Source organism: Lissotriton vulgaris, chromosome 11 (genome assembly GCF_964263255.1).
Source record: "Lissotriton vulgaris chromosome 11, aLisVul1.2, whole genome shotgun sequence".
NCBI classification, from domain to species: domain Eukaryota; kingdom Metazoa; phylum Chordata; class Amphibia; order Caudata; family Salamandridae; genus Lissotriton; species Lissotriton vulgaris.
This window is the reverse complement of record NC_141699.1, coordinates 764330497-764353289: the sequence shown is the minus strand read 5'-3', so window position 1 is coordinate 764353289 and position 22793 is coordinate 764330497.

Here is a 22793-nt window from a genome sequence, read left to right as displayed (position 1 = left end):
GTTACATGATGAATACCTTCAAGTCACTGATTTAAGTGAAATTTGATACATTCTGAGAACAGCAAAAATAAACCATTTAACATGTATAATTAATGTTCTACTTTTTGTACTTATGATATACATTTAGAAATGTGAGGTAGATATGGAGAAACTGAGGCTTCTGTAAGTGTCAAAGTTAATGCTTACAGTGCTGCACTTCTGGGTACTGTTTTTTTTTAAAAAAACTGAATAGGCCTCACCTCAAAGAAACCTCTTGAAAGGACACATCTTATTTGCATCATGAAACAATCATTTACAATGTTAAACACAATTTTATGATGGCTTTACATCTCTTTTGCGCTGCTATTGCATCACTATTGTGAGACATCAGCAGTGCAAAAGATGCACCATGTTCCAAAAAAGGCCTCACTTCATCAGCATGAAGATACTGTTTGTTTAAAATATATATCTTTAGGATTGTGTAGGGGACGTAGAGAAGCAGAGGCTTCTGTAAATGTCAAAGTTGTTGAAAAACTGTTTGTTTTTGAACCTTTTCCCTTCTCTTTTCTAATTTTTAAATACATGTTTTAATATTTTTGGAAATGTTTGTTCTCTCTTTCACAGATTGAAAGTATGAAAAAAGAATTGAAAAAATTAACAAGAATTATAAGGTAAATGTTTTCTACTCTTTTTGTTACATTTCGATCACATTCACCTACTTTAGGGCTTCAGACTATAGAGCTTTAAACAAAGAGTATTTAAATGTGCAAATTTGGAGCTGTGCCCGTGGGTTTTGGTTCAATACACAAGTGCATTGACGTAAAATGCGTGTGCACATTACCAAATCGCCGTCTGTTTCCTCAGGCGTACTCCTCCCACACCTTTGAAGTGAAGTTTAGCTTCACTATAAACGCCCCAGCTGCTTTACCTTCTCATTCTACTGTCCTTGCTTCGTCCCCTCTCCTGTCTGCCGTGTGCATTTCTCCTCTCCCCCCCCCATCACAGTAACGTCACTCACACACGCAACGCCATTCACACACGCAACACCATTCACACACGCAACGCCACTCACACACACAACGCCACTCACACATACAACGTCACTCACACACACTATGCCATTCACACACGCAATTCATCCACGCAATGCCACTAATTCACGCAATACCACTCATCGACGCAATACCAATAATCCACACAACGCCAATTATCCACGCAATGCCTCTCATCCACTCATCCATTTGCAAAACCAAACGAACAAACTCTTCTATTGTGAAACCTATTGCATTTTCAATGCTTCATTCTTTCACTTCCTTATGTATTTTGTTTTCCACAATTATATCCTTTTACTTCTCTTCTTAGGTAAATAAATCTATTAAACACCATTTCTGGTTTAAATCCTATAGCTGTCTTTCTTTTGACATCACTCTCTGTTTTCTTCTCTTGTACTTACTCCTTTATTTTTTTATTAAAAAAAATTTGGGGTTAGCTCCCGGTTCGCGTACCGGCGAGCTAACCGGAAAGCGAACTTAAAAAAAACAGCTTGCCAGAGTGTTACACTTTCTAGCAATTTTTGTAAAAAGGGGAGGTAGTTCTGAAAAGAACTTTTTTTTTATTTTTTTCTTTTATATATTTTTTTACTTTTTTGAACATTATTTCATTTTTTTGTATTTTTTGAACACTTTTTTGTTTTTTTTGTTGTTTTTTTAAAGGGAAAGAACAGAAAGAGGCATTGAAAATGGCTCAACAGGAGCAAAAAAAAAAATTAAAACTTCTTGCGTTTGGAACATTGGTGTTTCTCAAAAGCCAGATTAATCAATTTCACACTCATGTTAGCGCATGAAATTAGTGTTCCACAATACAAGCATGTCAGCTTCATATGCACAAAATTTTTTTGTATTTTTGGCACTGTTTCGTTCGCCTCTGCCACTGTCAAAGAGAGATCAGAAGATGTTCTAGCCACTGAAGTTGGGGGTTTTGTTGTAGTTCGCGCATCTCTGCACGACTATAGTTAATTGGATGCCACCTCTGCATATGTCGGTGCATCGTGTGATTTCCAAAACTGTATTTTTTATTTGTTCCCCTGGATAACTTCTCTTTGCAGATAAGGCACGTAGCATACCGTGCATTGACTTTTTTTTCTCCAGAAGGAATGCTAAAAAATTGCCAGATGAAGCTTTCTTTCCGATGAGATACCCGGGGTAACTCTTGGAGAAATTGTGGTCCCTCTTCTTCCTCTCCGTCTTCTTCTTCCTCTTCCTCCTCTATGTTTCCAATAAATTGAGCAGGGGGTCCTCTCTTCCTATTAGGAGATGGGGGTGGTGGTGGTGGGGGTGCAGAAGCTGAAGCTACTATTGAAGCCATCAGAGAAAATTTTCAGGTCTTCCTTTCTCAAAGTTGAAAGTCAGAGTGAGAAAAAAGGTGGGGGCTTTCATCATTTGGGAAAAGAAATAGTTCTAAACCAATGAAAAGTGTTATTTTTAGGTCACATGACCTAGTGTTACATCATTAGGAAACCAAAAGTGAAATGAACCAATGAAAACTTTAATGAATAAGTCACATGACCTGTTCCGCTCACGTTACGCGGAGCGCGCCGCGCTTCGAATCGCTTCCGGTTCGCGTTCCGGAGCACTTCCGGGAGCGCTAACGCGGCGCGTCATAAGACGTATTACGCGACAACGTGATATGTCGCATTTCCGCGACGCGTCACGATGTTGATTTCTGATGCGGTAGTTGCTTGAACGGAACGTTTACCGGTTAGCGGACCGGGTCGCGGCATCAAATTGAGCTAACGGAAAGCTTCCCGGTACGCGAAAAAGGAGCGAACCCGAAAAATATTTTTAAAAAAAATAATCATAAACATATAAAATATAATTTGGGATATAAAGAAAAAGACATTTTACAGCTACAGATATTAGCTTTTAAAAAACCATTGAAATTCAATGAAAAAACCATAGGTTATAGACCATATATAGTTAGGAATTAGCATTTTCAAAACCATATTTTACTCGCATAAAACCATTGAAATTCCATATATAGTTAGTTGCCCTAACTATATATCGCGCACCCGCAATCCACTGCTGATGATGTCACATATTACATCATTCATGACATGGTCAGTGACATCACTGATGACATCACTGATGACATCTCAAATGACATCACTGATGACATCACTGATGACAACATCCAGTGACTGTATGTTTCTGTAAAGTTAAAATATGTCTTACATATTGAAGAATGAGTGGATGTATAAGTGTCTGGATGAAGGATTTAGTAGGTGTATCACTGACTGTATGAGTGAGTGATTAAATGTGTCTCACTGAGTGCATGGGTTAGTGACTAAACTGTCTTAATTTGTGCATCATTATGTCTGTTGTTCTATAAACTGTTGCATGTGTTGATCAGTAGCTATATGAGTAACTATATGGGTTATTGATTGGTTGCCCAAGTATTTGTATGGGAGATTGAGTGTGTGTGTGGGTGGCTGGGAGGTGTATGACTCTGTGCATAGATGTGTGAGCAGTTGATTCACTAGATGTATTGGTTCAAAAGTGCATGTGGAAACAGCTGTATGAGCGGTTGACTGTGTGCATGAGTGTATTGGTGAGTGAATGGATATCTCAGTGCTGCATGTCAAAGTAAGTACATATGTAGAACACAGTACATGTGAGAGTTGACATATATAAATAACTGTGCATAAGAGCCAGTGAATGTGTGAGTGGCTGTATGGATCATTGTGAACTTGTATCAGGGATTGTATAAGAGAGTAAATATGTGTTAGTATATGTTTGAATAAGTAAGGTGTGTATAACTGTATAGTTGAGGAAATGGAGGTGTGATTGATTCTTTGCATCACTGACTAGGTGTGTGAGTAACTCCATGGATGAGTGACAGTCTGTGAGTGTCTGTTTACACTGATTGTTTCTAAGGTTATAATAGAGTCTGAAGAGGTTCATGGTATTATCACATGAATTATATCATCAGTGATGTGATCAGTAATGTCAAATGAGATGTCATCAGTGATGTCATTTGAGATGTCATCAGTGATGTCATCAGTGATGTCACTGACCATGTCATGAATGATGTAATATGTGACATCATCAGCAGTGGATTGCGGGTGCGCGATATATAGTTAGGGCAACTAACTATATATGGAATTTCAATGGTTTTATGCGAGTAAAATATGGTTTTGAAAATGCTGATTCCTAACTATATATGGTCTATAACCTATGGTTTTTTCATTGAATATATATATATATATATATATAGTTCATGTTTATTTGTTTGATTAATTAAAATCTTACAAAACAAATACATTTTAAAATATCTTTAAGTAATCAGAAGTTTAAAAATGTCATGCACATAATTATGCTCATATTTCATTAAAACGAAATCTAATTAAAACATTCCTTAAGATTTTTCCTGATCACAGATACAAATTTTACAAAAGCTGAATTCATTGGTAGATCTTTCGGGTTTAGACAAGCCATTACTGCTTGTCTACAAGTCCTTATACCTCGGGCATTAAATAACCTCCTGAGGATTACTTTCCTTTCTGTATCCATTACAGAACACAGACATACCAAATGCAAAATATCTTCTTGTCCACGTTTACATAACCTACATGTCGTATTGCCCTCATTAGTCTTCCATGGTGGCAGATGGCACGAGCCTGGCCAGAGTCCAAAGCGTACTTTTATAAAAGATCGCTTACTTTGGTGGGACCATGGAGTTTCCAGGTATTTTTGGACTTGCTTTTTTTTTATATTCGTTTATAATTGGCCATGCATGCTTTCTTTTCACCAATAATGTTTTGTCTTTTAGCAGTGATAGGTGAATAGCCAATTTATTCATTGTTTTTTTAAAGCTTTCTTGGGTGATTGTATTTTTCCAAATTGCTGTTATTCCAAATTCTTCTTTTGCTTTATTTAGATAAGCCCATGCTTGAAGTTTACGATTGTCTCTTGCTTCTTGCCATAAAGCTCTAGATAATTGATTATCCTGGTCGTTTTTTACACGGTTCCAGACTTTCAGAATTTGGCCTTGTCGGTCATATTGCGGATTGTTTGTCCCAAACTCCAGCCTTACTTGTGCCTGCAAGGCATTGCGTGGTAACTGGAACAGTAATATATATATATACGTACCCTGTGGCCCGACATTTCTCTATAAAACACAACAGTGACAGAAATCTTCTCAGGTACTTTTGTTTGGACCAAGTAGCAGATAATCCAAGAGGGGCAACAGATTGCTCACACTCAGGAGACTAGAGTCTCGTTATATCATAGACCTGGAGACTAAAGCACCTGGAGGCCTAAATATGGGAGAAGAACTGGCCTCACATTTGGGGTAATAATGGGTATTTCTGTGTTATGAAATTCATTTGAGTTGAATACTGAGTTTCCAATATTGAGGAAAAATGCCTATGATATGTCTTTAGTAATGTTTCGAGTGTTTTCTGTTTTTGTCTTTTGTTTTTGTTGATGGATGACGCTACTATTAGCAACATTCAGCTAGATGAATTGCTTCAGTTTTTTAACTACACCGAAGTTGTGGCAGTCCTATTGGGCTGCAATTGCTGATCCACGGCAAGACTTTGTCCGACTTTATCACATTACAGTTTTGTGTCATGTTCGGGAGTAGAGTTTTTCTCAACAATGCACTGTTATCCTAGCCATGAAATGTATTGAGATTGTGTACAATATCTTGGTTTGGTTTATGAGACTTTGCTTTTGCCGATACACGGCAGTATTTCGGTGTTGTGAATACGATAGCAATTCATGTGATATTGTGTTAAAAACATACACTACAAGATGGCGCCCAAAGCTGCGTAAATGAATTAGTCCTTTGTTTGTTTTCATTTATGTTTGCAAACATTGAAAATGACGCCGCGCACTGAATTTCAGATGTGAACATAGAGAAAGTGAGGGCTCTCCCGAAACGCGTCTGTTGTCTGTGAAATAAACCGCCCTGCTAAGAGATATTGCCGCTCGAGAGTGCTTATTTGTCCTACGACCCGGCTGGGTATCTTTAGGATTTGGAGCTTTGATATATATATATATATATATATATATATATATATATATATATATATATATATATATATATATATATATATATATGTATATATATATATATATATATATATAAAACTGGATGAAGCAAACGCTGAAATGCGTCGTCCTTGAAAGTTAGTGCACAATAAACCATTGTGCCGTTTCCTGGTGTGCCGTCTTCTGATTTCACAAAAGTATTTGTGAAGTAAAAAATTGATCATAAACTAAGTGGCTGCTGCTGCCACAGACGGCATCAACGTCGTAGGAATGGGAACTGCTCCTGCAGCGACATGGCGAGTGGATATATATATATATACTATGTGACTCTAAAAGGTGCATCACGTGTGAATACCTTCTACAAACATCATCAGTTACTAGTTATGTTACCAGAAGGACCTATGCAATAAGGCAGCATCTTACATGTCGCTCAACATGCATTATTTATGTGATTCAGTGCCAACGGCAAAGCTGTAAAAAACAATATGTAGGCCAAACAGTGAATGACCTCCGCACACGATTCCGGAACCACAAATCAGCAATAATCAATAAGAAAATTGACAAGCCTGTAGCCAATCATTTTAATCTTGTGGCTCATTCACTATCAGATTTGAAGATTTTCCCTGTGGAACATGCCTCAAAGGAAGAACTACTGGACTCCAGGGAAAACTTCAGGATGTACCGTTTAAAATATTACATCCAGATGGACTGAACATTACTGACAATTCAACCTGATCACTGCATATCTCAAGAACTCTCAGGACTGCATTGATTCCACATTCCAAATGGAATCTTCACTCATGATGCTTTTTGAAAATTCAGCTGTGTCATCTGTGCAGCCACTGAGCTTACCATCTTGAAACAACCTGAGGAAGGCGGAAGCTGAAACGTTGTAGTGGAAATATATTTTTGGTCTTTGGTGAATCTATCTGCTTGAGTCACTTCTTTCTTGGATATATATATATATTCACTGAAAAAAACATAGGTTTCACACCAGTTATAGTTAGCTGAACAGTTTACTCATACAAAACCATTGAAATTCCCACGTTATAGTTAGTTGGACTCACTATAACTCGTGCGCCCGCAATCCACTGCTGATGATGTCACATATTACATCATTCATGACATGGTCAGTGACATAACTGATGACATCACTGATTACATCTCAAATGACATCACTGATGACATCATCCAGTGTCTGTGTGTTTCTGTAAAGTTAAAATACAATTAAGTTATCAAGACTGATGCAAGCTCTTTCACATAAGGGTAGCCCCATGTGAAAGGATGCATTGCTGGAGTTGCGACACTTTTGTGACACACTCCAGCAAGGCATCACTTTTGCGCTTACAGATATGTCAGAAATACTGACGTATCTGTAACTCCTTGCGACATAATGCGTTATACATTAAATATGATGCATGAGTAGAAGACTAAAGGCATCATTTATGAGGCCATCCGTCACTTTCATGCCACCGGTGCGTCAATTTTTGTGATGCACCAGTGGTGTAAAAAATGCACCTTGTTGAGTCATATTTACAAAGTGATGCATCTAGGTAAATGCGTCACTTTGTAAATCCCTGCGCCACATTATACCTGCGCCAGGTGTAATGTATGCAAAGGGGGCGTATTGACTCAAGAAAGGGTTGTAGAAGTGACGCAGTGAAATCTATGAGATTTCACTGCGTCACTTTTAGGACACCGTTGCCTCAAAATCTTGCGCCTGCCTCACAGCAGGCGTAAGGCTGACGCAAGCCCTTTCACATGAGGCTGGCCCCATGTGAAAGGATGCATTGCTGGAGTTGCGTATATGGACAGAGTCACACACCTCCCAGCCACCCCCACACACACTCACCCTCATATACAAATACTTGAACAACAAATCAATAACCCATATAGCTACTCATATAGCTACTGATCAAAACATGCAGCAGCTTACACAGCAACAGACATACTGAAGCACATATTCAAACAGTTTAGACAATAACCAATGCATTCAGTAAGACACATTTAATCACTCACGTATACAGTCAGTCACGCACCTACTAAATCCTTCATCCAGACACTCATACATCCACTCATTCTTCAATATGTAAATTATTAACTTTAACTTAACAGAAACACACAGACACTGGATGATGTCATCAGTGATGTCATTTGAGATGTCATCAGTGATGTCACTGACCATGTCATGAATGATGTAATATGTGACATCATCAGCAGTGGATTGCGGGCGCGCGAGTTATAGTGAGTCCAACTAACTATAACGTGGGAATTTCAATGGTTTTCTGTGAGTAAACCTATGGTTTTTTCAGTGAATTTCAATGGTTTTTTAAATGCTAATTCCTAACTATAACGATTGTGAAACCTCTGTTTTTTTCACTGAATTTCAAAGGTTTTTTAAAAGCTAATTCCTCTCTATATCAAGTTTGTAACCTAAGATTTTTTTTTATTAGCTGTTTTGTGTAAGTATTAATTATTATTATTTTTTTTATAATAATATTTTTTAAATGTTTTTTTAAATCATTTTTTCCTGGGGCGCTCTGGGTGCGCGCACCGGTAAGCTCTCCGGAGAGCGCACCCAGAGAGCTCAAAGTTCAAAGTTCAAAGTTTATTTATTATGATAAGGAACTCTTTATGAGGTCCACATAAAACAACATATACATACAAAACAACAAATGCATAGAAAAAGATATTTCCATCATAATCACATAAGATATCTTAATATAGGTCCAAAAAACATTTAAAAAAGTTGTACAGTTTAAATGCAAACATTTCATTAGGTGGGTTAATCAAGGCTGCCTTAAACGAAGATGCTGATAATATTTTAAGTTGTAAGCAAATTGGTCTTAACCATCTACGCCTGCAAGGCATCAGTGTAGGGCAAACGAACATGACGTGATCTAAATCCTGATCATACAATTGGCAAAGATCACAACGTGCCGAACAACCAAACCAGCTGGCTTGTAGAACTTTTAGCGGAAGCAGATTGTGTCTTAATAAGTACACCAGGCGTCTTACGCCATGGGCGATGTTCCAGTACATATATGGTTGAGCTTTCCGTAGGGTATAAGATTCAATAACAGGCGTACAACCTTTTTTCGTTAGACAAAAGTCTCTATCAAGGCAAAACCCCAATTCCCAAGAGGATGACTTCAAAACTGATTTTAATTGATGAGAGGATAACAGAAATAGAGTCTCCTCATCCAATTTCAATTGTAACACAGCAAGTCTGAAGTTTTTTACAATTGATGAGAAGTCATTAAAAGATCCTAATAATTCATTTTTTATGAGATCTCTTAAGGTATTGGGTTCACCTTTAGATAAAGCTACTACCCAGCGTATAATACTAGCCAAACCTTGAACCCTGCTGCTACGTAGACCCAATTCCTGTCTCAAGGAAGCAGTCGAGTTTGCTGTGCCTACCGACATTAAACTCCGAAGAATTTTCCCTTCCGCAGAGTTTAAAAAACTCCATTTTTTTAGATCAACTAACTCAATTCCATATAACAGGGAGGCTGAAACTTTCGCTCTAAAAACATCTAAAAGAATAGAGAAATGCCTTCTACCTGTGGCTTTATACAGGGAAACTAAGCTCTTTCCCTGAGAAATAGCCTTCCGAGAGTTATTGTCTATGTGTGATTTGTCACTTAAATTATGAGTGACAATTTTACCTAAAAAGGTATAAGATTTCACACATTCTAGTTTTCCCCCCCCCACAACCCATGGAAAGTTAAAACATTTAGGCTTCTTTCTACCTGAAAAACAAATCACCTTGCTTTTTGCCGTATTTATTGATAAGAAATGACTTTCAGCATATTCAAAAAGTGCATGCAACCGATTATTTAGGCCCTTTGGGGTGAGATCCAAAATTAGGATGTCGTCTGCATACATAAGGCATGCAATTGGAACACCCCCCAGGGACGGGGCAATACCGGCGCAAGCATAAAGAGCGATGGGTAAATCAACGGTATATAAGGAAAATAACAGCGGAGCCAAAAGGCAACCTTGCTTCAACCCATTAGATGTTGGAATTAATTTGGATACGCCGCGATCACCTCCAAGTAAAACTCTGCACCAAGTGTTGGAATACAAGGCGCGAATTAGCTTAATAAGGGGTGTAGGCATACCTAGGTTAAATAACTTTCTCCACAGCAAATTTCTATCTACTTTATCAAAAGCGGTGGAGAAGTCAATAAAGGCGCCATATACCTGACCACCCCGCACTTTCACATATTTTTCATTGATAACTTGCAATGCAGTCAGGTTATCTAAAGTTCCATGATTTTGTCTGAAACCTGTTTGCTCCAAGGGAAGAATTTTATGTTCAGATACCCAATCATTAATTAAAGAAAGCACACATTTTGCAAACACCTTACCAATGGCGTCAAGCAAGGCAATTTGCCGATAATTTTGTGGTAGATCTCTTGCCCCTTTTTTATATAAAGGGACAATGATGCTTCCTTTCCAGGAGGTGGGGACTGTTCCGCTATAAAAGCAAAATTTAAACACTGGGAAGAGTATTTTACTCCAAAGTTCACTCTGGTTTTTTAATACTAAAATTGGGATTTTATCAGGACCCATCGCACCAGAGGAACGCATATTCTTAATGGCACATTCAATTTCCTTTTCTGTTGGACAGTCAAGTGTAACTGAGACATTATCGAATTCAACATTAATACCATGAGAATTATTATTACTGTACAACTTCTCAATATAGTGAACCCATACCTGTTCCTCAATGGCAATGGGCGTAGGACTGGCTCTGGTACCACAGCCTTTGCCAATTAAGGACCAAAAGGTCTTAGTTTGGCGATTATAGGAAGCTTCCCTCAATTGAATCCAGAGGGCGTCTTCCTTAGAACGTTTTAAACGGGCCTTAAGCCTAACTCTCCTTCTTTTTAAGATAGACAACTTAGATTTAGCTTCTTGGGAGAAACATAAAAATTGCCCCCTTACAACTTTATTTATTTCTCTATTTATAGCCCGCAGAGGGTGAGGGGCTACAAAGGAGTGTTTCACACCTGCTTTCTCCTTTGCACAAGCAGTTACAGAATCTAAAAAATTAACAAAACATAACAGCTCTCTCCCTTCCCAGAGAGGAAGATTCTCAACAGTATCACACAAAAGAGGCGCTAAGTTTTCAACAGAACAGAGGTTCCAAAAGCATTTCCCTGAGCTGGAATCAAAATTCACAGAATCTATATCCAGACTCCACGGAACCACTTTCTGTAGACTAATGGAGACAGAAAGCGTCAATGCATTATGGTCACTAAGATTCGATTCAATGACCTTCATATCCTTCAATAGGTGAAAACCGGCATAATCTATCATGATAAAATCAATATTAGATTTTCCCTTGTTAGATTTGCGAGTAAAAGCTGCCGGGATATCAGAAGGAAGCCTCCCATTTACAATTAAGCAATCCGCTTTAAGTAAACCATCTAAAATAATTTTACCTCTTTTGTTAGTTTTAATTTTGGGGGGAAACTGGGCTGAAGGTATATTCAGAGACTCTTCCAATGGGATATTTCTAAACAACTCCAACCCGCAGTTAGATATATTACAATTTAGATCCCCAAACATTAACACATGCGGAGTTGGTGAGATCTCCAAGACTTTAGTTACAAAAGTGAATAAAGTTTTTAAACCAGCATTAAAACAGCAATTGGGGGGAATATAAATGTTTACCACAATCAGCAATCTATTAGGGCAATCCTCAAATACATCTTTTAAAATTATTGCTTGAAACAGTTTTCCTGGATCCAAATAGTGTGAATAGTTCCATTGCAATCTATTAGATAATAAGCATGCTACTTCTGCGTTCGTGTAAAAAAATATGAATGAAAAGTAAATAATAACGCAAGACATTTAGTACCATACATATAAAAGCAGTATTTTTGATTTACGAAATGAAAATAATTTTGCATTTCCGTGAAACTATCGAAACGTCACTTAGGCGCGCCGCGGAAGCGCCCCCGGAAGCGCCTACGTTCGCGCAGTATATGCTCCCCCGGAAGCGCCTACGTTCGCGCTGCGTAAGCACCCCCGGAAGCGCTTCGGTGCGTGCAGCGTAAGCGCGTCAAGTAATGTGACCTTAAAATAACACTTTTCATTGGTTGCTAACAGTTTTTTTAACAAAGAATGAAATCCCCACCCATTTCCTTCACTTCTTCTTTCACTTTTGTGACTGCAAGACCTGCCTTTTTGCTCTCGGTTCTTTGTTGGACATCTTGGATTATCATGGCTGCCAGACCATCCAGCAGTGAAGATGACACCAATGAATTCATCGATGAAGAGCCTCCTCAGCCGAAGGTGAAAGAACATTTCATCTGGAAGTTTTTTTCTATACCTGAGGACCAGAAGAAAGTAAATGCTTCAAAAGTGGAGTGCAGGATCTGTCACACAGTCCTGTCACGGGATGACCCCACTAAAAAATATTCTTTTGGGAACTCCACAATGATTCGTCATGTGGAGACGAGGCACCCGCAGACTTTTGCCCAGGAAAGTGTCAGGGCTCTGGCACAAGAGGTTCCCAGTGATGGGGCCTCTACATCAACCAGAGGACCAACAACATCGGTGAGGGGGAGATCGCAAGAGCTGGTTCTGAACATTCAGCCTGCATTTAACAAAGGCATCCTTAAATGCAGACTGTGATCAGCTACTTTGCTATGGGGAGCAAAGTGTTCTGCTCATGGTTCGAGCATTAGAGAACCATTGCTGCCGTTCCCAGCCCTAATTTTTTTTCTTTTTTTGATCCTGTTGAGCAGTTTCCATTCCCTGTTTTTGTTTTTGTTATAAAAAAAGAAAAAAGAAGAAAAAAAAAGTTCTTTTTAGAACTACCTCCAATTCTCATCAAAGAGCTATATTCTTAAAAAAATGAAAAAGAGTAAGTGAAGTGGAGTGCATTGATAAAGGAGAGGAAAATGAGAAAGAAAGAACAGAAAGCTATGAGAGGAGAAAGGAAGTGAAGTAGGGGGACTGAAAGAAGGTGAATGTGGAGAAGGAAAGTAAGGAGAAGGAGAGTGAACATGGGGAATGTGGATATTCAAAGAAAATGTAGAAAAGGAACGGGGGTGTGGAAGGGTAAGAAAAGCTGCATTGCTGGAGTTGTATCATTTTTGTGACACACTCTAGCAATGCATCACTTTTGCGCTTACAGATACGTCTGAAATACTGACGTATCTGTAAGTACTTGCGACATAATGCGTCATATATTTAATATGACGCATGAGTAGAGACTGAAGGCCTCATTTATGAGGCCATGCATCACTTTTACGCCACCGGTTTGTGACGCACCAGTGCTGTTAAAAATGCACCTTATTGAGTCATATTTACAAAGTGACGCATCTAGGTAGATGCATCACTTTGTAAACCTCTGCGCCACTTTATACCTACGTCAGGTGTAATGTATGCAAAAGGAACGTAATGATACAAGAAAGGGTCATAGAGGTGATGCAGTGAAATCTAAGAGATATCATTGCGTCACATTTATGACGCTGTTGCATCCAAATCTTGCGCCTGTTTCACAGCAGGCGTAAGACTGATGCAGGCCCTTTCACATGGGACTTTCCCCATGTGAAAGGATGCATTGCTGGAGTTGCATCATTTTTGTGACACACTCCAGCAATGCATCACTTTTGCACTCACAGATACGTCTGAAATACTGACATATCTGTAAGTACTTGCGACATAATGCGTCATATATTTAATATGACGCATGAGTAGAAGACTGAAGGCCTCATTTATGAGGCCATGTGTCACTTTTACGCCACCGGTCCTTCACTTTTTGTGACGCACCAGTGCTGTTAAAAATGCACCTTATTGAGTCATATTTACAAAGTGACGCATCTAGGTAGATGCGTCACTTTGTAAACCCCTGCGCCACATTATACCTGCATCTTGGAATGGTGTTTAAAATTATAACAATCATGTTTTACACCATGCTTCACGGATATTTACAAGTGATGAATTCTGAATGCATAATACGGTTAGCATAGAGTCAATCAACATTATAATTTCATGCTTACTGTGCGCTAAACGTTGCATTTTCATTTGATCATTATTCATAATGGTATTTTCTCCCATCAATGAGGAAGAAATGTGGGTTCATGTAGGCTAAATCTCTCAGAATACATTTCTTTTGGGAGTATTGGAAAATACTTTCTATATATATATGCATTGAAATGGACTGTAATGTCATATGTTAAACTGTATAGTCTGTTCCTTTTTGAAACATTACAGATCAGCAGCATTTAAGCTAGCCCATTCAGGGCTTAATTATGAGGTACCGGCCACAATATGTAAATAAGAAAATCATTGTCATGAAATACTATTATGAATAATGATCGAATGAAAATGCAACGTTTAGCGCACAGTAAGCATGAAATTATAATGTTGATTGACTAATATGCATTCAGAATTCATCACTTGTAAATATCCGTGAAACATGGTGTAAAACATGATTGTTATAATTTTAAACACCATTCCAAGATGGCCGATGAAAATAAGTCCTTTTATGCTTTTCATGATTTGCACGGTCATTTTCTAGGTCTATGAAATGAATATACCTTTTTTTATTTAAACACTGTTGAGTAAAGCGCACATAGACACCATCGAAGGCGGTAACGCTGAAACGCGTCTGTCAATTTTTGCTGTAACAAGGCTAAATAAATTTTATCTTTTTTTCGAAAATCATATATGGCTCAGGAGGGCACTCTTTTTGAAACGTTTCTTATATGGGATTAAGAAACGAGCGTTGTGGAATATATATATATATATATATATATATATTCACTGAAAAAACCATAGGTTTCACACCAGTTATAGTTAGGAATTAGCATTTAAAAAACCTATTAAATTCACTGACAAAACCATAGATTTCACACCATTTATAGTTAGCTGGAAATTATACTGACATAAAACCATTGAAATTCCCACGTTATAGTTAGTTGGACTCACTATAACTTGCGCGCCTGTAATGCACTGCTGATGACGTCACATATTACATCACTCATGACATGGTCAGTGACATCACTCATGACATCACTGATGACACCATCCTTGTGACAGAGTGACAGACCTAATTTCAGTGTAATGTAACGCTTGAAACACATATTCAAAAATAGAAACAAACATTTTCAAAAAAATGGAGATACCCAAACCAGTAACAACAACCAATTCAGTAATTCCACCATCTATATACACATCCACTCATTCACCAACAGTTCTATATAGTCACTCATATATATACTCACTCATCATATGTAGTGATACACCTATACATCCTGTTACACATCAGCAGTCATCCAAAAGTTACTCACACACATACTCACACATGCAAATAAACTATTGAACATCCATTTATTTGCATATACATTTATACACACACTACCACCTTACTTCTAAGGAAACTTACCCATACTTACTCTCTTAAACAATCACTTATAGAAACACATACTTATTTAAACAGGAACTCCTACAATCTCTCACTATATATACTATACTCACTTATATACATCAATACTCACATATACTAGATTAAAACATATGTCGTTACTAATGAAGACACTAGTGAGACAGTCATTCACTCACTAACACACACATATACACACTCATCCACCCATACAGTCCTGCACATATGCTGTCTTCAAAACACATACAAACAGTGAGTCAGTCACCAACCCCTGCAGCCACTTATACACAAAGAGAAACATTGATACAAACATTTAAATATTTAAACAATACTCGCTAATATATGTATTCACTAAGATACACGTAATAAGCCAGTTACCCAACCAATTTTTTTTAAAAAAAACATCCATTTACACACTTATTTAAACATTTATTCTTCCATCGACCTTTACAAATACATATATAAAACAAGTTTATTTTTCAGAAAGACACACATTCACTGGATGGTGTCATCAGTGATGTCATGAGTGATGTCACTGACCATGTCATGAGTGATGTAATATGTGACGTCATCAGCAGTGCATTACAGGCGCGCAAGTTATAGTGAGTCCAACTAACTATAACGTGGGAATTTCAATGGTTTTATGTCAGTATAATTTCCAGCTAACTATAAATGGTGTGAAATCTATGGTTTTGTCAGTGAATTTAATAGGTTTTTTAAATGCTAATTCCTAACTATAACTGGTGTGAAACCTATGGTTTTTTCAGTGAATTTCAAAGGTTTTTTAAATGCTAATTCCTAACTATAACTGGTGTGAAACCTATGGTTTTTTCAGTGAATTTCAAAGGTTTTTTTAATGCTAATTCCTAACTATATAAGACCTGAAAGCCCACCAGGAATCTCCAGTATGCGCCAGGGGACTGCATTGCAGAGAGGTGTAATGAAGCCACAACCCTTTTTACACCTCTCTGCAACGCAGCCCCCGTGCATGTTTGAAGAGGGGGAACTAATTCCCCTTGCATACTGGGGGCCCCTGGGGGCCAATTAGCCCACCTGGAACCTCCAGTATGCGCCAGGGGCTGCATTGCAGAGGTGTAATGAGACTATGCCCCTTGTTACACCTCTCTGCAACGCAGCCCACTGCCGCGTTTGCAGAGGGGGAACTAATTCCCCTTGCATACTGGGGGTCCCTGGGGTCAACTGGTCCACCAGGAGCCTCCAGTATGCGCGAGGGAGCTGCATTGCAGAGAAGTGTAATGAGGCCACACCCTTGTTACACCTCTCTGCAATGCAGGCCACTGGCGCGTTTGTAGAGGGGGGACTAATTCCCCTTGCATACTGGGGGTCCCTGGATCATATCTGCCCAAACACCGATATTCCGAACGATTGTAAATTACTTTTCTTGAGAAACATTTGGATTTGGATTATCATGTCCTATACTTTGGAATTTTTGAAAGACTGACTTTGAGGATGCTATAAATTACTCAAGTCTGCCCGAATTGTGTGGGTAAAATTGATACCTAGTCACTTTGAATAAGAATATACTTATGTCTCGTCTAACATTTGGAAGAAATATCTAGTTATATGACAACTGGATACCGACATAACTTGAAGGAAATAAGAACGCCCTGAAGAAGTTCTGTTGTACAGAACGAAACCTTTCGGCTGGCTGTGGTACATAAACTTAAGGAAAATAAAAGCATTTGAATATACACCAAGATTCAGCGCTTCAATAAGGACTCTAAGTGATATGATTTGATTGGACTCATTGTGAAAGTGGTGCTGTGCCAAACTTTGGAATATTCTCCACTACTCTCTACTACTTACTCTCTCCTACTCCACTACTCTCAAATACTCACTGTCTACTACTCATTCTCTACTACTCTACTACTCTCTACTACTCTCTCTCTACTACTCACTCCCTACTACTCGCTACTCACTACTCCCTACTACTCACTATCTACTACTCTCTACTACTCTCTCTACTACTCACTCTTTACTACTCACTACTACTCTCTACTACTCACTCTCTACTTCTCACTCTCTACTACTGTCTACTACTCACTCTCTACTACTCTCTCTCTACTAGTCTCTACTACTCACTCTACTACTCACTCTCTACTACTCACTACTATTCTCTCTGCTACTCATTCTCTACTACTCTCTACTACTCACTCTCTACTACTCACTCTCTACTACTCACTCTTTACTACTCTCTACTACTCACTTTCTACTGCTCTCTACTACTCACTCTACTACTTACTCTCTACTACTGTCTACTAATCACTCTCTACTACTCACTCTCTACTACTCTCTACTACTCACTCTACTATTCACTCTACTACTCTCTACTACTCACTCTCTGCTACTCTCTCTACTGCTCTCTACTACTCTCTACTACTCACTCTCTACTCTCTATTACTCACTCTCTACTCTCTACCTCTCTACCTCTCTCTTCTTCTCTCTCTACTAATCTCTACCTCTCTACCGCTACCTCTCTACCTCTCTACCTCTACACCTCTACCTCTCTACCTCTCTCTACACGCACACATATACACATATATGCATATATATATATGCATATGCATTTATATATATATGTATGTGTATGTATAAAAAAAACAACAAAACATTTTTTTTTTTAAACAGCTACTTTTAAAACTCATTCTTTTTCCCCATGGTACGCTCCCCGGTACGCTTACCGGTGCACGTACCGGTGCGCGTACCGGGCGCTCACCCCGCGAAAATCAAAAATTTTTTTAATTTTTTTTTTGCTCCGCGGGGCCCTTTTATGGCCCCCACATCAAACCTAGGGGGTCAAGGGGGGTCTACTCTGCCCCCTTATGGTCATTTCCCTCTTTGTTTTGGCCACCTCTCGTGTCTCGATCCTACCGAGACACAAGATGGCGGCCGCTCCGGACTGTTTAGAATGTTTACAGACATCCCAGAGCCAATCAGCTTTTTGCGCGCAAGTCGCGGTAAGCGCCCGGTGCGCGTACCGGTGCGCGTACCGGAGCGCGGCTATAGATATATATATTTTTTTGAACCTTAATTACTCAAAATCCACTGGAGCACATATCTTGAGACATAGCAAAGGCACATCGGGCTACCAGTCCCTACAATTTTGCCAAGTTTGGTGGAAATCCATTCAGCCGTTCGGGCTAAAAGTGAAATCGACCGCCCTATGGAAATTAACATGGGGAAAACGCGTTTTGGGACCCCCCTTTTATCTCGGCCCCCGCTTGACGAATCCCCCCCAAACTTTCAGGGAAGGACCGGAACGCCGCGAGGCCATTTTGAGGAAATTTTCAGGCAGATTCGTCAACCGGCGCCAAAGTTATTCCAAATAGAATTTTCAGATTTAACATTGAAAAAAATCCTAACTATAACTACCTACTGGCGACCGCCAGTAGGTAATATATATATATATATATTCACTGAAAAAACCATAGGTTTCACACCAGTTATAGTTAGCTGGAAATTTTACTGATATAAAACCATTGAAATTCCCACGTTATAGTTAGTCGGACTCACTATAACTTGCGCGTGCAATGCACTGCTGATGACATCACATATTACATCACTCATGACATGGTCAGTGACATCACTCATGACACCATCCTTGTGACATAGTGACAGACCTCCTTTCACTATAATGTAACCCTTGAGACACATATTCAAAAATAGAAACTGAAATTTTTAAAAAAATGGAGATACCTATATCAGTTACAACAAGCAATTCAGTAATTCCACTATCTATATACACATCCACTCATTCACCAATAGTTTTATATAGTCACTCATACATATACTCACTCATCATATGAAGTGATACACCTATACATCCTGTTACACACCGACATTCATCCAAAAGTTACTCACACACATATTCACACGTGCAGATAAACTATTGGACATCCATTTATTTGAATATAGAGTTATACACACACTTCCACCTTACTTCTATTTAAAATTACACATATTTATTCTCTTAAACAATCACTTATAGAAACACATACTTATTTAAACAGGAACTCTTACAATCTCTTACTCTCACATATACTCACTTATATACATCAATATTCATATATACTAGATTAAAACATATGTAGTTACTGATAAAGACACTAGTGAGACAGTCATTCACTCACTAACAAACACATATAGACACTCATCCACCCATACAGTCCTGTACATATGTTGTCTTCAAAACACATACAAACAAAGAGTCAGTCACTCATGCATCTATGTGCTAAGTAATACCCCCACCAAACCATATAGACACTCATACTGATACTAATAAAAATATCTAATAACCCATATACATACACATGAGTGGATGTGTATTAGATGGTGATATTACTGAATTGGTTGTTGTAACTGGTATGGGTATATCCACTTTTTTGAAAATATTAGTTTCTATTTTTGAATATGTGTTTCATGGGTTACATTACACTGAAAGGAGGTCTGTCACTGTGTCACAAGGATGGTGTCATCAGTGATGTCATGAGTGATGTCACTGACCATGTCATGAGTGATGTAATATGTGATGTCATCAGCAGTGCATTGCACGCGCAAGTTATAGTGAGTCCGACTAACTATAACGTGGGAATTTCAATGGTTTTATATCAGTAAAATTTCCAGCTAACTATAACTGGTGTGAAACCTATGGTTTTTTCAGTGAATTTAATAGGTTTTTTAAATGCTAATTCCTAACTATAACTGGTGTGAAACCTATGGTTTTTTCAGTGAATTTCATAGGTTTTTTAAATGCTAATTCCTAACTATAACTGGTGTGAAACCTATGGTTTTTTCAGTGAATTTCATAGGTTTTTTAAATGCTAATTCCTTTGTATATCGAGTTTCTAACCTTTTTTTTTTTTACAATTTGCTGTTTTTTTTTAAGTATTCATTTTTTCTTATAATTTTTTTCTTTTGCGCTCTGGGTGCGCGCTCCGGGAAGCTTTCAGCTAAGCTCTCCTGTAAGCTTCTCCGAGAGCTCATCTGAAAGCGCACCCAGAGCGCAACTGTCGTTCGTGAAAAAAAAATATGAATGAAAAGTTAATAATAATGCAAAACATTTCGTACCATACAAATAAAATTAGTTTTTTTTAATATGGAAAATGATTATGCATTTCTATAAAAGATTGATGACGTCACTTCGGCGCGCAACGTAAGTGCCCTCGGAAGCGCATACGTGCGCGGCGCATAAACGCACGGAAAAGCGCCTACGATCGCGCCACGTTTGCGCCCCGGAAGCGCCTACGATCGCGCTGCGTAAACGCACCCGGAAGTGCTCCGGAGCGCGCAGCGTAAACGCGTCGGGTCATGTGACCCTCAAATAACACTTTTCATTGGTTGCTAACAGTTTTTTTTTACAATGAATGAAATCCCCACCCATTTCCTTCACTTCTTCTTTCACTTTTGTGACTGAAAGACCTGCCTTTTTTGCTGCTCCATATTCCTGGATTCATCATGGCTGCCAGACCATCCAGCAGTGAAGATGACTTCATTGATGAAGAGCCTCCTACCCCAAAGGTGAAGGAACATTTCATTTGGAAATTTTTTAAGTTTCCAGAAGGCCAGAAGAAGGTGAATGCACCAAAAGTAGAGTGCAGGATCTGCAAACAGGTCCTGTCACGGGGTAACCCCCAAAAAAAATACTCTTTTGGGAACTTTACGATGATCCGACATGTGGAGAGGAGGCACCCCCAGAATTTTGCCCGGGAAAGTGTCAGGGCTCTGGCACAGGAGGTTCCCAGAGATGGGGCCTCTACATCAACAGGAGGAGCAACTTCTTCTGGAAGAGACCAATCTCAGGGGCAGGTAGCCAACATCCAACCTGCATTCAACCATGGGCTCGTCAGATGCAGATACTGCAATCAACTCCTCACCTATGGGGAGCAAAGTGTCCAGCTCATGGTTCGGGCATTAGAGAACCATCACTGCCCTTCCCACCCCTAATTTTTTTCTTTTCTTTTTGCTCCTGTTGAGCAGTTTCTATTCCCTGTTTTTGTTCCTCTTCAGTTAAAAGAAGAAAACCAAAAGTTCTTTTCAGAACTACCTCCAATTCTCATCAAAGAGCTATAATCTTAAAAAATGAAGAGTAAGTGAAATATAGTGCATTGATAATTGAAAGGAGAATGAGTAAGAAAGAACAGAAAGGTATGAGAGGTGAAAGGAAGTGAAGTAGGAGGAATGAAAGAAGGTGAGTGTTAGAAAAGAAAGTTATGACACAGTGAATAAACTGGAGTATTTCTGACATATCTGTAAACACAAAAGTAACGCATTGCAGGAGTGCGTCACAAAAGTGACGCAACTCCAGTAATGTGTCCTTTCACATGGAAAAAGCACCATGTGAAAGGTTTGCTGTGAAGCAGGCGCAAGATTTTGGCGCAACTGCATCCTAAAAGTGACGCACTGCGTCATTATTACCAAGCTTTTTGCAAGGAACACCCCCTCTGCATGCATTATACCTGACACTATTTTTTAAAAAGTGACGCATCTAGGTACATGGGTCACTTTTTAAAACTCTGCGCCATATTGTATCTGCATCAGGTATATTGTATGCAGAGGGGCAATCCCGCGCAAAAAGCTTGGTAATAACAACGTACTGAAATCTATGAGATTTCCCTGCGTCACTTTTAGGATGCTATTGCGTCAAAATTTTGCGCCGGCCTCGCATCACTTTTATGTTTACACATATGTCAGAAATACTGACGTATCTGTAGCTCCTTGCAACATGATTCGTCATACATTAAATATGACACATCTGGAATGTCATAAGGACTGTGGACAGAAAAGTGACGCATCACACCAGCAGTGTAATAAAATGTGCCTCGTTGCACTATATTTAAAGGATGCAACAGCATCCTAAAAGTGACGCAGTGAAATCTCAAACATTTCACTGCGTCGCTATTACAAAGCTTTTAGTGGGAGAACACCCCCTCTGCATGCATTATACCTCACGCAGATATAATGTGGCGCTTGATTTTAAAAAGTGACCCATCTACCTAGATACCTCACTTTTTAAATATAACGCAACGCGGCACATTTTTTTACACTACTGGTGCAATGCGTCACTTTTCTGTGCGCACTCCTTATGACATTCCAAGTAACGCATTGCTGGAGTGCGTCACAAAAGTGACGCAACTCCAGTAATGTGTCCTTTCAAATGGGGAAAGCAGCATATGAAAGGTCTTGCCTCAGTCTAACACCTGCTGTAAAGCAGGCACAAGATTTTGACGCAACAGCATCCTAAAACTGACGCAGTGAAATCTGAAAGATTTCACTGCGTCGCTATTACAAAGCTTTTTGCGGGAGAACACCCCCTCTGCATGCATTATACC